Source organism: Lissotriton vulgaris, chromosome 1_1 (assembly GCF_964263255.1).
Source record: "Lissotriton vulgaris chromosome 1_1, aLisVul1.2, whole genome shotgun sequence".
Lineage (NCBI taxonomy): Eukaryota > Metazoa > Chordata > Amphibia > Caudata > Salamandridae > Lissotriton > Lissotriton vulgaris.
In genome coordinates, this window is record NC_141685.1 from 959825168 (window position 1) to 959841434 (window position 16267).

At 45.6% G+C, this 16267-nt stretch overlaps 1 pseudogene; it reads right to left on the reverse strand.

Annotated features, from left to right (window-relative positions):
• The window catches only part of LOC147748288 (small ribosomal subunit protein uS2 pseudogene), a 52740-nt pseudogene extending 37443 nt beyond the window's left edge, over positions 1–15297 (reverse strand).
• Positions 15298–16267: the final 970 nt, after the last annotated feature.

Here is a 16267-nt window from a genome sequence, read left to right on the forward strand (position 1 = left end):
GGTACAGAGAGAGAGAGAGAGAGAGAGAGAAAGACAGACAGAGAGGGGGACCAAGAGAAAGACGGACAGAGAGAGGGAGAGAGAGAAAGACGGACAGAGAGGGGGACAGAGGGATAGACGGACAGAGAGAGGGAGAGAGAGAAAGACGGACAGAGAGGGGGAGAGAGAGAAAGACGCAAAGAGAGGGGGAAAGAGAGAAAGATGGACAGAGAGAGGGAGAGGGAGAAAGACGGAATGAGAGGGGGAGAGAGACACAGATAACAGAAGAGATGGACCTGGAGAGAGAGTGCTGACACTGCGCATCCAGGCCTCATTGCTCACCTGCTGACACCGGTGTGTCTCCAACCACGTGCCGGTGTGTTGTGCAGTTCACCAGGTCCCCCCACATCTGAAACAGATCCATCATCTGAAACAGAGTCCAGATACATGAATGGCAAAGTACAAACAATTGCACACAACATCATCGGCTGTCCACCCCTGCGCACCCAGGCAGCTGCACCCAGCCCCTCCCACTGCCCAGCGGTGCATGCCCGCCCCTGCTTACCCAGGCAGCTGCACACCAGCCCCTCCTGCCACCCAGCGTTGCATGCCCATCCCTGCACACCCAAGAAGCTGCACCCTAGCCTCTCTCACCATCCAGCGGTGCATGCCCGCCCCTTCGCACCCAGGCAGCTGTACCCCAGCCCCTCCCACCACCCAGTAGTGCATGCTCACCCCTGCGTACCCAGGCAGCTGCACCCCAGTCCCTCCCGCCGCCCAGCGGTGCATGCCCGCCCCAGTGCACCCAGGCAGCTGCACCCTAGCCCCTACCACCGCCCAGTGGTGCATGCCCGCCCCTGCACACCCAGGCCTCACTGCTCACCTTCTGCCACTGGCGTGTCGCAGTGAGGGCCCACCACGTACTGGTGCAAGCCCCAAGCCCGGGGCCTGTGAACATGGCACCCTCCACATCATGCAGCCCCGCTCCGCAGGCCACTAGGTCTCACATTTGATTCTGGGTCTCGATTTCGCCATGGCAGAGGACATACCAGTGCACCCAGCATTATCTCAGGCTGCACATCCGCTTAGCCCTGGAGGTGCCACTAACTCTGGGATCCGGGACGCGACGCCACTGCCCGCTGCCCGCTGGCCCTGGCCTACGCTGCGGTCCATCAGGGCACACATAAACTGAGCAGACCGGACTGCCGGGACGGGGTATCATCGCAGGCTGCACACCCGCTCAGCACTTAAGGTGCCCTACCTCAGTGCACCGAAAGTCACAGTCTTGTGGCGGTGTGCCTGTGTCGGCCGCAGTGCATCTGGTGCCACCAAGTCTGTGCTCCGCAAGCCATGGACCCTGTATGATTGGATATCGTGGTGCGGACGCCATCATGTTGTCTCTGGGCCGGGTGAAAATTATGTTGCCGGGCCCTAGGCCCTCATACCTACATGAACACCACCCAGCTAGAGTTAGGATATGGCGTCGAGCACGTGTGCCAGGCCCTTTTTATTGGCAGGGTCACATGTCCTGTGACCCATGTGCTAGATGGGTGTGGTGTGGGTGTACACCAGCCGTGTGGGAGTGGCTGTGGCATGCTGACAACTAGACATGTGACCAGCATATCACTACAGGGAAGACCTGGGACATGTAGCGTTGCCCCCCTCCCCTGTGAGTGTAAGTGGAGTGGGCTGCCCTGGTGTATGCCAGTCCAGCGTAAGGGTGTGAATAATAACTCCAGGGCTCTGAGCGTGGTTCCGTACTGGGATGGACAAGGAAGTAACTAATGTGTGTGTCACCGTTGTTGTGTCTGCGCCACCCGGACCGCATTCGGTAATGTGTCACCCTGTGACCCAAGTTCTATGACATGAGCCACATGGACGTAAGAGGAATTCACTGAGCCTACATTCATCCATACTGCCACACTTGAAAGACCATAGACATGAAGCATCTGTGTGGTTGGGAATGTTTAATGCACATTCAGTGGAGTGTTGCATCTGGAGCACTACAGGGCCATGTAAAGCCCACATGATAATGTTGGCCCGTGGAGGGCCAGCCAGAGTCCTCCAGGGAATGACAAGTCCAAAGGAAGAGGAAGATTTCAGTCCGCAGTCTGATTGCTGTGTCCTTGGCGATCAAACGCCACATGGCAGTCCATGTCGAGGTCCAAGGTGAGTGTCGCAGAGTGCATCGGGGACAGTGGAAGGTGATGATGCAGAGGACAGGCCCAAGCAGAAACAGGCCATATGGCGGAAAAGGATGCTACTGCGTCCTACGTACCACAAAGGCAGGTTCATCGCATCTTCGTCCACTGCTGTTGCATGTGTCTCACGTGTGGGTGGTGGTGTTCTGTCTCCTGCACTGTGTGGCACTGACACTTCAGGAGCGGAGATGTGGATGGAGTGGTAGCAGCAGCATGCATAAGCACCAGGCCTTGTGGCAGCAATGCCATGAGGATGGTCTTGAGATCATTGAGGAACCCAGCTACCACTCGCTGGTGTGCAACCGTGGCAGCCGCTCTTTCTGCAATCGCCCGCTCCGCATGTTTCCCAACTCCTAGGTGATATCGCTAGAGCCACTCTGACTGGACTGTTGTTTTATCCTCTGAGTCAGAGCTCCAGCGATGTCAGTCATGGTCCATTGGGGAGCATGGAGCAGACTGTGGGTGTCTGTTAGGGACTGTGAGGGGTCCCTGATGGGACTTAGACACCCACGTATGGCATCTAGTTTGTCTGCCATGCAGTTGAAGCCCACCCGCACCTGTTCAGCCAGATTCTCCTGGCACCCCAACACACGGCGTTGGAAGGCCATGTGTTCTTAGTGGGGGTCCTGGGAGGCAGCCATGGTGGCGGGTGGTGCCTGCTGTGTGGTCTGTGCAGCAGGTGGGGTCTCCTTGTAGCAGCTGGGCTGCCCTGGTCCTGGAGGTGGGCATCGGAGGCTGCCCACGAGCTGTTGGAGGGCATCGGAGTCGAAGCTGGGGTAGTCCTCTTCGTCTGGAGGTGTTGATTCTCCCTCTGCAATGTGAAGGGGAGATGCAGTTTAACAATGTGTCCACATGTATGTTGTCACATTTACATGTTTTCATACAGACTGCATGACTGTGTACATTGTGGATGTTTGCAAGGTGCTGCCTATTTGATGGGGGACAGTGGACATTTCGACAAGATGACGTGTGTGTGTTTGTACTTGTACATTATCAACTCACATTTCCCTGTAATGCCAAAAGTGATTGGTCAGTGTCTACACCCAGGTGGCACCAGTTGTGTCTTGTGTCCTGTTCTGGACGTGTTGTGGTTTGTACCACATTGTTGTCAGTGTTGATGTGCTCTGCATGTTATGTGTGTGTGCTGCATTTTGGGTGAGTCACCCCTGCAGCTCTGATTTGCTGTCCCTTCTCTATTTCATGCGATGTGCCTTTGACTTCTGTGCCTATACAGTGCTGAGATGTTGCATACTTGGGTACATTGGTCTCTTGGTAGGAGTTGGGGCTGGGGCATGGTTTGTCCGCAGATATGCTCAGCTCAATTGTACATGTGTGCCATTGCACCGATCTCCCCCGTCCCCCTAGTCCCTGGTCATTATTCACCGTGGTGCTGTTGTGGCTGGTCATGGTGAGGAGTGTCCGGTCCCCCAACTCCTGCCACTGTCTCCCCACTGATGACTGTGGATACCATTTCCTCCATATCGTCAAGCTCCTCCTGTGGAGCTGGACTCCCACCTCCAGTCTGCATTGCTGCCTTCCGGTTGTTGGCAAGTTTCAGCTTGGTTTTGCGCTTGACATCATTCCAGCACCTCTTGACCTCTTCAATTGTGCTCTTCAGCACTCCCACTCAATTCACCTTGTACACGATGGACTGCCGTAGTCCATTTTTGGTTGCCAATGACACAGTGGAGGTGACGAACAGTTGTTGAGGGTGTTCGACAACCTCTGTTATCAGGATCCTGTTTTCCTGCGGACTGAACCACTTCTTCCTATTCTTTTTTCCTTGGCCTTCCCTGACCCCGAGGTCCCAGGCAGGTCCTCTGGGGGGCTTGTGGGGTTCTGGTTCTCCTCCATACTTGCTCCGGCAACATCCATTGTGCCTTGCTGCTGTTTGGCATTTGTTTTTCTTTTTTTCTACTTTTATGGTGATTTTTTTCCCACCTGAAGTGCATGAATTGCAGGCCTGTCGCTAGTTTTCGCTGATTTTTGTATAGCAATTGGCCTCATCGCAGCTTTTTTTGCAATCGTATTTCGTATTTTTGCGGCGTTGCTTCGTTTTTAACGCGGTCATTTGACACATTATCGTGTGCCTCTAGCATGGCACCGCTGTGTTGTTAATACTTAGTTAAAACGGCATAATTTTCCAGCAATAGACTGCGATGTTGAAAGTTGTGTTGAGCTAATTTTGCAATAGTTATCACACGTTCTTGAGAATATCACCCTCTGTGTATACCTGGTGCTGCAACTGGCAATAGGAAAAGGCTCTTAAGAGTATGCCACAGCACATGGGGAAACTTTCCTTCTACTCTACTTGTATTTATTTTTTGTTATAATGTCAACGTGTCCCCATCAATGATGAGGCAGTTGCCTTGCATCAAATAATTGATTTAGGAAGAGCAGAAAACTACATTGTTTCAATTGAAGAGTATTTTCAGAATGTTTGTGAAAATTTGCAGGTCACTTGGAGGGTTTTAAAACTCTAGGCTGTGCATTTTGACGATGTTCGCCAGTAGGCCGAATTGGTCTCGCAGGATAGATTGCATAGAAACCTTGTCACCCCCTCTAGGCAGTTTGTTTTTGATGGTGGGATCAACCTAGATCTTAACTTGCTGAAGCACCTGTTTGTTGGCATGGTTAGTCTTGTATTGCAACCTGTGCAGCCCAGTGTCGTCAACTGTGTAGGATGTCTCCAATATCTAAACTTATCATATTACATTTAATTATTATTAAACTGAACCCTAGACTAAAGTAAGCTGTTATATAAGCAACCTTATCCTAATTTTAACCTTAAGGTAAAATAAAATAGATGAAACTGCATAAAATTATACTCAAATTCATACTAACCCTACAACAAAAAACCATTGAAATTAAATGATCTGTGCCCTTATTATAACTCCAGCCCTATATTAAATTAAAAAAATAATTAAAACTAAAATATACTCTAAAATATTGTCCATTAAATTGAAAGAACTAACCTTATTCTAACCACAAACCTAATCCCCATGTAAATCAAACTAATACTATTCTCTAATCATACATTAAGCAAAGGTGAAATAATTTAAATTAAACTAATTCTAACCTTCCTTGAATTTCTGATGGTTTGGCAATGAGATGTCTCACTAATGTTGATCGAAGAAAGCGTAGTCAAAGTGATGACAGGGGATTAAAGGTTAGACAAATAAATACGGCGCAAGTGAAGGTTTGGCACATTAGGTGTGGATGGATGTGTTGCGTGACATCTCTTTCGGACATTTTTTGCAAAGAGGGGATGTTTGAGATGGACAGTGTATTTATGTGTTGGTGTAGCCATAGCAGTTTTTTTAGGATGAAGTGATCATTTCTTGGTGTTTGAGTGTAGGGGAGGTCTGTTCACTGTCAAATGGGGATTGATTGTATCTGCGACTGTCAAATATATGGTCTAAATTTAGCTTTTGAGTGTAGATAGTTTTCTTGGTTCTTTCTTAGACAGCTATTGTTGCTGCACCATTGCCAGCATCAGATCCATCACAAAATGCAGCACACATAAAAAAATGAAAGCACGAGGAGAAATGATTTCATTTATCTTCGTTGCTCCTCCATAATTCCACCCCAGGGGAGGCGTTAGATTCTGATGAATTCCAAGGTTTACAATTCCTCGTAAATCTTGAAATGTGTCAGGTTCCATGGGTGTTGCTTGGTAACACCCACAGCTGCACCCATTAAAAAAACGCCCCTTTCACGCAATTTTCTGCGTGAAAGGGGCACATATTTATAAGGCAATGAAAAGCCACGTAAAGTGGCTTTACATGGCCTTACGAATATACTTGTGACACCTGGACATCAAAAAAGTGACGTCCCAGGGGCGCAAAAGTGCCAGTAGGGGCCTTGTAAACGAGGCGCTCAATATTTAGCAAATGCAAATCATAGTGATTTATTATCTCATTCCCTGTGGCTTTGTACCTATACTGAAACGATTCACATTGTGTGAATTGTTATTTGTCGCGAATTACAATTCATTATTTTCACATTTCCTGCCTCAGGCCCTGAGCCTCTTAGTTTAAGCCTAGAATATGATACAAATTCTCTGAATTAGGTTGATCCCTGGCATCCTCAGAGCCATGGCACTCAATAAAAGTCCTTGTTATTCAACTAAAGGGTTATTTTATTTTAGCATTTAGCAACAGAGCTCTCAATGCAAGATCTGTACGTTGTTGCATAAGTTCCTGTCACATTTCCAAGCATCTGCGTGGCTGGTTGTATATTTGCTGATGAATAATTATGCAAATGAAAACTCCAAAGAGGCAATTACACAAGAATAACATTTTTTTGAGTTTTCTGTGTTTCTTAATGCATGGTATACTTCATAGTGACGGATCCAACTATCCTCGTTCATTGGCTGATTTGCCTAAATATTTTGAACCATCATTTTTCACGTTTTCGAACACCAAACCAGTGAATGTGTCCATTATTATGGGTTGTTGCAATTTGCAAGACCTATTTTTTTCCAACAGAGGGCGCTCACCAGCACAGAATAGACCAGGTCCCAGTGATCTCCTGTCACGAGTGTTTACAAGCTTCTCTCTAGAGTGAGTCATCACATTTTCAACATTCTCCTGTAGGCCCTCTCTATCCTACCAAAACCGGTGCCTCCTGTCCTCAAAGTTAAAATCTACCTCATATTTTCCATATGCAGAAAAAATTACTCTCGGAATCTACCCGAAAAAGGTAACTACCACAAAAGTCTTCCTTATTGCAGTACAGTAAAATTGCAGTAAATTATCAGTGGGCACTGCCGTTCTTTTTGAAGTTCAAAGAAGTGCTTAAAATCTAAGGGGCATATTATCAAGACAGGCCATAAAATAATCGCAGTTTTAGCGGCAGAAAACGTCCGCTAAAACATCGATAATGGGCTTGATAATATGCTCTATGGAATTCCAATTGAAGCCCATGTTAAATGTCCTTCACATTTAACATGGGCTTCAATTGGAATTCCATAGAGCATATTATCAAGCCCATTATCGATGTTTTAGCGGCAGTTTTCTGCCGCTAAAACTGCGATAATTTTATCGCCTGTCTTGATAATATGCCCCTCAGTTTCTCCCATTTCAGCAGCACCCAACCCATCCCCTAAATCCCTCAGTGCTTCTACAGCGGTATACAAAATACTTTATAGTTATAGGCTGACTCGAGTAGTCCACAGGAAAATATTTTATTTCAATAGTTTTATAACCATAGCCACACGTGAAGAATCTGCGCAAATTGTTGTAGATAATGAAAGAGTTCACAGAAGGAAATTGTGGAAGGCAGAGGACAAGGTCTTCATACAATAGTTTGAAGCCACTCAGATAGGAAGTTCATTTCTTTAATTCATTTGGCCATTGGGCTACAGCAACAGCTGGTAGGTCCTGTCGGGCTCCATTCTCCCTCCAGTTCTTTCTATCCTAACTGCGACTCCACACCATACATCAACATTCTTTTATGTCATTCACTCTCAGCATTCTAGACACCAGTATAGACAGTGGCGACTTCTCCGCAATGGTGGAGGAACATCGCCCCAGTGCTTTTAAGCAGTGCAACGTAAAGGAAACATAAAATGATAATAACTTTGAGTTATTATCATTTTATGTTTCTGTGCTGCTTTGCGGGTGGGCGGGGCTGCAGGGGAGGAGTGTTTTTTCCATTCCTAAGTGCAAATGACTGTTGGGCCGCCCAAAAACGTCATGCGCACTTTTCCCGTTCTCCATGCAGGCTTCATTACAGCTTTAGTTCATAACATGCCCAGGCCCCCATTCCCTTTCTGAGTATCGAACCAGGACGCTCAGACCAATCACAACGCTGCATTGAATCATTGTGATTGGTCAGGAGAGCCTGGCTGTGCTTCCTGTTCCTCCAGTCAAGACAAGGAGCACAGGAGCAGAGACGCGGGACCCGGCTGCAAGGTAAGCGTAATTTTTTTTTTTACATTGCGCACAACCTCCCCGCTGCACGCCCTTCACACCCCCCTCCCCCCCACGCCAGCCCTGCCACCCACAAGCCATGCCGGCAGCCACTGAGTACAGACGTCCTGAGAATAGGGACACACGGGATACTACACACCTCCCACTCTTCTATATTACTCGGCAAGTCGTTTGCTGTTAACTTTCACTAAGAAAGTCGCACCTTTGTTTCTAAATATTCTATATTCCCCCTCCATTTTCTATTTGTTGCTTCTTGACCAATGATCTGGCCATGCAGAGATGCGGGACCTGCTGACCCAATATTTCTAGCAAAGGCGTCATGTAGTAAAGAGTCAATGTCTTGTAACCAAATTTTATCTTCCAGCAGTAACTTATTGATTTGATTGCGTTTCGGTGGTATTCTCATATTTAATTCAATTGCAGCATGATCCATAAAGCCATACAAATCTAGCAGCGCTGCAGATTTATGTCTCAAGGATAGACACAAGAACTCAATTTTCTCTGGATTTTTTTCCTACAAGGATCATAGAGAGTTAAATCTCTAGTGAATATTTCTGCTTTCTGATTTTTATTCTACTTGTGGTTCTTGCTAGAGGAATCTAGCACTGCATTTTGGATAAAGTTAGAATCTCCCTCTATAAATATTTCAACCTTCAACAGGACTACAGCTAGTAGCAGATTCTCATATGGGATAGAATCATCCTATATAGAGGCATACATATTTACTATTATGAAGTGCCTGGAGCTGTCTGAGTAAATCACACACCCATTGAACCCCAGAATTCACTTCATAATTGTGGATATTTATGTCGCATTTTTCAGAAGAAAATATGACAATCCCTTTGCGTACTACAGTTGGGGGCCAATGACTTGTATTGAGCCCAAGATTCAAGAATATTCAGATCTCATCATCACTTTTTAAGGACATGTGTCAGATGGCAGGATTGTATGTAATAACCTACGACTCCATAACTTTCCTTTTTGGCGTTATTATTTAGTTAAATTGTATTACATGGAAGAATATTTAGATTTGCTACTGTCATATCTTATTTAATGGTTTTCTGCTGGCAAGCACATGATAGCTTCCGGAGGTATGCTTACATGTTCCTATGAGATGCAAAACAAAGGGCTTGCATGCTTCTATAGAGCAACATGTCAAGTGCTTGCGTGCTCATGAAAAAGTGCTTTAATATGTCACCGTAACTAGGGACTTTAATCAAAACTTTCTGCCACCTACATCACAGGTCTTAAGTTCATAGGACCCTGGCTCAGTTTACAACATTAAATATCCGCATGTATTCTGCCGGGTAAAAACAAAGGATTGACTTCTTTAAATAGATGTACCTATAAACATTTGTAAACTCAGGGTATAGATCACTCAATGGCAGTCTGGCAAATGATCAATCTGCCAAAACAAATTTCAGGGCCCGATCTGCGCAAGTCTCAATTGATTATACCTTTCTCTCGTAGGGTATTTTCATTATAGTCATAAGCACAGAATAGTCCAGCCCACGTGCGGGGACCCCGGAGCACTTTTTTCACAATATGTCTTCTTAAGTGTAGATGTTCGCCTTTCTTCAGGAAGGCCTGCAGGGTCACTTAAGAAAGAAAATGATTATTCAGCCTATGGGAATATTTCTTTGCACTCTACTACTTCTGCTTTCTACCGATGAAGGGCTAAACCCAGAAACCCATATATAAAGATAGCAGCACTACCTGCGCCAACTTTGGTGAAAAATAATGGCAACTTTGAGGTAAATGTACTGCATTTACCAGAATGCAATGGGGTGAAATTTGCTGGGATGAGAGGCAGTGTGCTCCCTCCTCCCTTGTATTTATAAGGCTCCCTTAAGCCAGCGAGCTGACAAGCTCACCTGGGTTGCACCCATGTGTCTGTGGAGTGCTACTGTGACCTCTGAAGACTTGGGCAGCAATTCAGCAACCCCAGATGACTTTTCTCTGCTCTCTACTACCGCTGCTCTCTACTGATGAAGGGATAAACCCAGAAACACATATCTAGAGATAGCATCACTACCTGCACCAACTTTGGCAAAAAAGTACAGAGTAAGCGTTCTGCATTTGCCAGAAAGAAATGGGGCGAACTATTCTTGGATGAGAGGCAGTGTGCTCCCTCCCCCTTGTGTTTAAAAGGCTTCCTTGAGCCAACGAGCTGACAAGCTCACCTGGGATGCACCTGTGTGCCTAAGTGAGGAGTGGCACTGTGACCTGAGATGACTTTGGCAGCATGTCAGCAACCCCAGATAACTTTTCTCTGTTCTCCACTACTTCTACTCTCTACGGATGAAGGGCTAAACGCAGAAACACGTGCCTAGAAATAGGAGCACTACCTGCACCAACTTTGGTGTAAAACTATACCAACTTTGAAGTAATCATATTGCATTTACCAGATTGCAACGGGGTGAACCGTGCTGGGATGAGAGGCAGAGTGCTCCCTCCTCCCTTGTATTTAGAAGGCTCCCTTAAGCCAACGAGATTACAAGCTCACCTGGGTTGCACATGTGTGTCTGTGGAGTGCTACTTTGACCTCTGAAGACTTGGGCAGCATTTCAGCAACCCAGATGTCTTTTCTCTGATCTCTACTATTTCTGCTCTCTACTGATGAAGGGCTAAATCTAGAAACACATATCTCGCGATGGTGCCACTACCTGCACCAACTTTGGCGAAAAAGTACAGCAACTTTGAAGTAAACGTACTGCATTTGCCAGAAAGCAATGGGGTGAACTATCCGTGGATGAGAGGCAGTGTGCTCCCTCCCCCTTGTGTTTTAAAGGCTTCCTTGAGCCGACGAGCTGACGAGCTCACCTGGGATGCACCTGTGTGCCTAAGTGAGGAGTGGCACTGTGACCTGAGATGACTTTGGCAATATTTCAGCAACTTCTGATGACTTTTCTCTGTTCTCTATTACTTCTACTCTCTACTGAGGAAGGGCTACACCCAGAAACATGTGCCTAAAGTTCCTGCTATTGCACCAAACACCACAAGCGCATCGCCGCCGGCGCCACTGACGCGTACTCTTATCAGAAGCCCATTGTGGCATTTTCAGATACTTGACTGGTTACAGAAAGAAGCCCATTGCAAAAATATACTCTGGCCCAACTCATCAGTCTAACAAGTACCGGCCAACCGACCGTAACTGAACATCCTACAAGCTGTAGGCTGGAGGCCTATCTCCTCAAGGCATTTTAATTTATTACGGTTAAACACCAGGCAATTCTATTGTTGTAGTCCTGATGATGATCCCCACTAATTATGAGCTTGGGATCGAAACGCCGTCAACATAATGATTAGTGCCATTAATTACTATTTTTGTTTGATTAATGTGGTCACTATGTGGGTTAGCTTGCTTCACTGTATGACTAGTTCAAGCCCCCAATGCTCCAACTATTGCCTGTGTTTTTTTGTTTTGTATGCTTAACTGTTTATTCGTTTTTCTGTTTCTCAAATATCTGGTGCAGGACTGCTTCCCGTTGTATTGTTCTTGTTTAAATTGAAAAATTTAATTCTAAATTTGACATTAAAGTTCTTTGTCCGGCTGGACTTTGAAGTACTATAGTACCCATCTGGGCCTATATTGCATTTTTTCTTCATACTTTAATTATTAAGGACCATTGTTCATAAAAGAAGATAAAGAGAGAAGCACTACCTGCACCAAATTTGGTGTAAAACGAAATCAACTTTGAAGTAATCATACTGAATTTACAGGAATGCAATAGGGTGAACTGTGCTAGGATGAGAGACAGTGTGCTCCCTCCCCCCTTGTGTTTGAAAGGCTCCCTTCAGCCAACGAGCTGACAAGCTCTACTGGGATGCAACTGTATGTCTGTGGAGTGGTACTGTGACCTTTGATGACTTGGGCAGCATTTCAGCAATCCCAGATGACCTTTCCCTGCTCTCCATTGATGTAGGGCTAAACCCAGAAACACATGTCTAAAGATAACAGCACTACCTGCACCAACGTTGGTGAAAAACAATAGCAACATTGAAGTAATCGCACTGCATTTACCAGAATGCAATGGGGTGAACTGTGCTGGGATGAGAGGCAGTGTGCTGCCTCCCCCCTTGTGTCAAACATCTTCAACGTTCGCTATGATTGTGCAAAGAGATTTGGTACTTCATGCTAGGCCCATCAGGACTCTTTGAGCTTGCGTTATTGTCAGACCCCCTTCAAAATTAGCATTTCCACTTCTGGAATGGCACAGTTGCTTCCTCTATGATCCCCACGGGACAAAGGTTCAAACTACGAGATCTATTTTCTAAATTGTCTTCTTTCACTATGAATTCAGTCAGCCCTTTTTTCATTTTTTGTTTGTTTTTGTCACGTTTGTCTGCATGTCATCTAAATCTGGTCTAGGCAATCTAACTAAGGTATCAGTTTTCTTGTTGACTTCATCAAGGCACTCTAACACTTTTCACTGAGTTTCCTTGAGACATTTTTAACACTCCGATCTCTTGCAGTCTATTAAGGAGCAAGCCTTCCTCAGGCCGTTCTGTTATCCCTTAGGTCTGACACGTCGCTGCTAGTCTTGACCAAGGTTTTCCTCTTTATAGTAGGTCTACAAAGTGGATATAAATCTTGATTCTGCAACATCCCAATCTGGCATATTCACCCATCTAATAGGACAGCAAAGCTATCACCGATGAAGTTTCCCTAGTTACATATTGTTTTGGGCCTTCATGTTGATCAACTCCCCATTGCCTTTTGGTAAATAGGGAGTAAGAGATTTTCATTTTGTCCTCCTTATTAAAAGACTTTCTGCATTGGGGTAAATTGGATCATTTATATCAGCATTATAATATTATTGTTACAGCTACTTTACTAATTTCGAGTTGAGCAGAAGAGTCACTGAATATCTTCACACATTCCAAGGCAGGTGATATTTCTAGCAGAGGCAGTCTGTCTGTTACCCCGCCTGTACCTGAAGATCACTACTCGGTCCATCTAAGGGTCTTTTATGCAGCTGAAGTGTAAATGTACTAGGCTCTGAAGGAGGGGAGATCTCTACTCTTAAATTATGCAAACCACTAGGCATTTGTTTTACGTCTGGTGGAGCCTCACTGTGAACGGTTGGTAGGTTATAGAGCACCGTGGTGGACATTGAACCAAGCATGATCTTTGATTGCTGATCTTCACTAAACTTGTATTTAAGGAGAAAGCCACAGAAACTGATTCCTTATCAAGGAAAAGGGGGCTCTGTGAGTTTGAGATATCTGTCTGCCATTTCAGCGTTTAAATACTAGGGGGCAGATTTACAAGCCCCTTGTGCCACTTTTGCGCCACTTTTAACATGGGAAAAGTGATGCAAAAGTGGCGCAAGGGGCTTATCAATAAGCCCCTAGATTCTTCTTGTTATCTGGATTTGCAGCCCCTTTACCGCCTGACTGATGAAATGTTTTCAGTTGTGATCTCAGTGGATCTGAAAAAAATCACACTTTTTTCAGTACTGACACCTTTCTGTGCAGGGGGTTTGGCTTCCTTGTGCCAGCTTAAAAGTATTACTGTTATTGCTGTATTTGTAATCTAAGGGAATGTGTCTCCATCTTATTCAACTCCACAGCCTGAAAATAAACTAAGAAGCTCCCTGGAAATCTGGCATACCGGTTCAAGCTTTTCCCTTTTGTATCTCCTGGTGTACAGATCAGGAAGGGCTCCCACGACTGCCTTATTGGATGGTGATTTGTGGTACTTAGGGCTTCTCACCACTAGAAGCCTTCATCGGTGCCTACTGCTAGGAAGGGCAGCCACAACTCCATCAGAGGTCCTCTTCTCTTTATGTGCAGTCTCCTTCTACCGACTCTGCAAGGGTGCATCATGCACAACCACCCTTGGTGTGCAAGGGCATCTTAAGGATTTGGGGGTTCCCAGGACATAACTATTCTGGGGGCCTCTTTTTCCAACAACTTTGAATGTATGATCCATATTCAGCTAAATCACGCCCAGTGAGCCATGCCTTAACACTGAAGAAATGGTCAAAGAAAAAATACAAATATTAGGTGATCGCTTATTTAAAATCAGGACCTGTACTCTTTAACATTCTTCCTTCTCTCAAGTTGCCCAAGACTGCCTTGATCCACATGCAGCACACTGGTTGGCATGGTTGTGGACCGTGGGGCAGCCCTCACTGAGGTTCTAGCAGACTTGCCAACATTCTATGACAAGAAGATCTGGGATTTTCCAGATTTCTAACATCCTATTTTGCATAGTGATTACATCAAAGACAATAGTATCATAGGGCCTTTCAACTGACCATGAGATCACAGGAAATGACCCCATAACACATGACTTGGAACTCAAGATTCTCCGTCCATCCCCACCCCCTTTTGTACCGCTTTTGGCCACCATAAGTGTGGCAGGGTATGCTCAGACGTGAGTCCCTTGCTCACTTTGCCACTGGATTCAAGCAAGCCGGGCTGAAGACGGCTGGAATGCCAGAAACCGGTCCTCGGAAGCTTATTTCCGGTCCAGGGAAGACATGGCTTGGCAGTTCGGGCTGGACTGTTCCCATGAGGCACAGGGTCAGACTGATTTGCATATAGCCATGTCTGAACTGGGGTGGCAGAGTGGGCTAAAGAACGGTGATGGATGAAACCCAGATCTTTAGACTGGGTGTGAGTGTTTGATTGATTCAGATGCTCCGTCCATCCCCACCCCCTTTTGTACCGCTGTTGGAACTCATCACAGCACAAGACTAGGTGCCCTTTGATTCAGAGGACATCACCACGGGGTGGAATAGGGATGCTAAACTTATAGCTATTTTATTGTGCATCCTAGAAACATAGTAGTCGGTGAGGACTGCAAGCCCCATCCAGTCTAGACATTAGATACCCACAGTTTATTTATCAACCATATGTGATTGTTGTGATCTTGCAAATTGTTAGGAAGCTACCATGTCATGCCTGGAACCCTAGAATGTTGTGATGCATGCCTCTGGCAGATCAGGCATTCTAGAACGGACCTTCCTGCTGTACAGTTGGTGTTATGTTTTGCTCTTGGATTAAAGATGTACACTTCTACCTGTGAATATTGTACCATCTTAACACTGGGGACAAGGTATTGTAGCCTGATTGGGAACAGGCAGCCTTCAACACCAGCTCCCCTGTTCATCTTGACTTTCCTATTTTTTGGGATTTTTCCATTGTCCTCACCAATCACTGGAGGCCATTCCTGCACTATGGATGTACTGTAAGTACTATGTTTTTTAAATTGATTTCCACATCTTGAACTTTCCTGGAGGAGCGTAGTGTGATGTGCTGTTTGGCTCTGGCTCACTGTTAACTGCCGTGAAGCGAGCCATCTTTCTATCCTGTTTGCGCTCACTTTTTCACTGTTGTCTTCGCAACGCACAACACACTCCAGCATAGCAACGCTGCACTCCAGAATAGCAACGCTGTGACTACGCTGCGTGCCTGCTTGTTCGTCGGTGAAATGCACGCTGCATTCCAAGACGTAACAGTGATTACAGCGTGATTACGTAGAGCGGCCATTTTGAATTCCCTTTGTTTATTCGGCCGACTGCAGAGTACTTGCCTGCACGATCTGAAGTGGTCTGACTGTCATCAGATTTAATCGATCCCACGCAAGGACATGCATGGTGAGACTAGGTAATGTTTTAAATATTTTTGGCATAGTACAGCAATTATTATTTTATACAGAACGGTTACATTGAAGAAGGACTGTTTTTCATATTTTGTTTTACTTGTGTTTTTAATATTTTTAGCTTGTAGCAGCTGTGAGAACTGTTTTGTGGTTAATCTTTCTATACCACTTTCAATTTTTCACTGGTCATGGCTTCCACAAGTATGTCCCAGCCACCACCTTTTTAGTCTGAGGAAGGCGAAATTATTCTCCCTTGGAAAAGATGGAGAAATCTATTTGACTCCTATATAGTAGCAATAGGAGGGGAGAAGTTCTCAGCGTTCAGAAAACAAGCTATTCTTCTTCATAATTTAGGAGTGGAGGGAAGGAACATTTATGATAGCATGGATCTTATCCCTATTGGTAGTGGGGACGTAGAGCCTGCTGACGCCTACGAAATGTCCATGACCATGCTAGAGAAATATTTTAGTCCCCGCATTAATGGGGTTTTAGAAAGACATACGTTTTTCACTAGAGTTCAAGGCTCTGTTGAATAG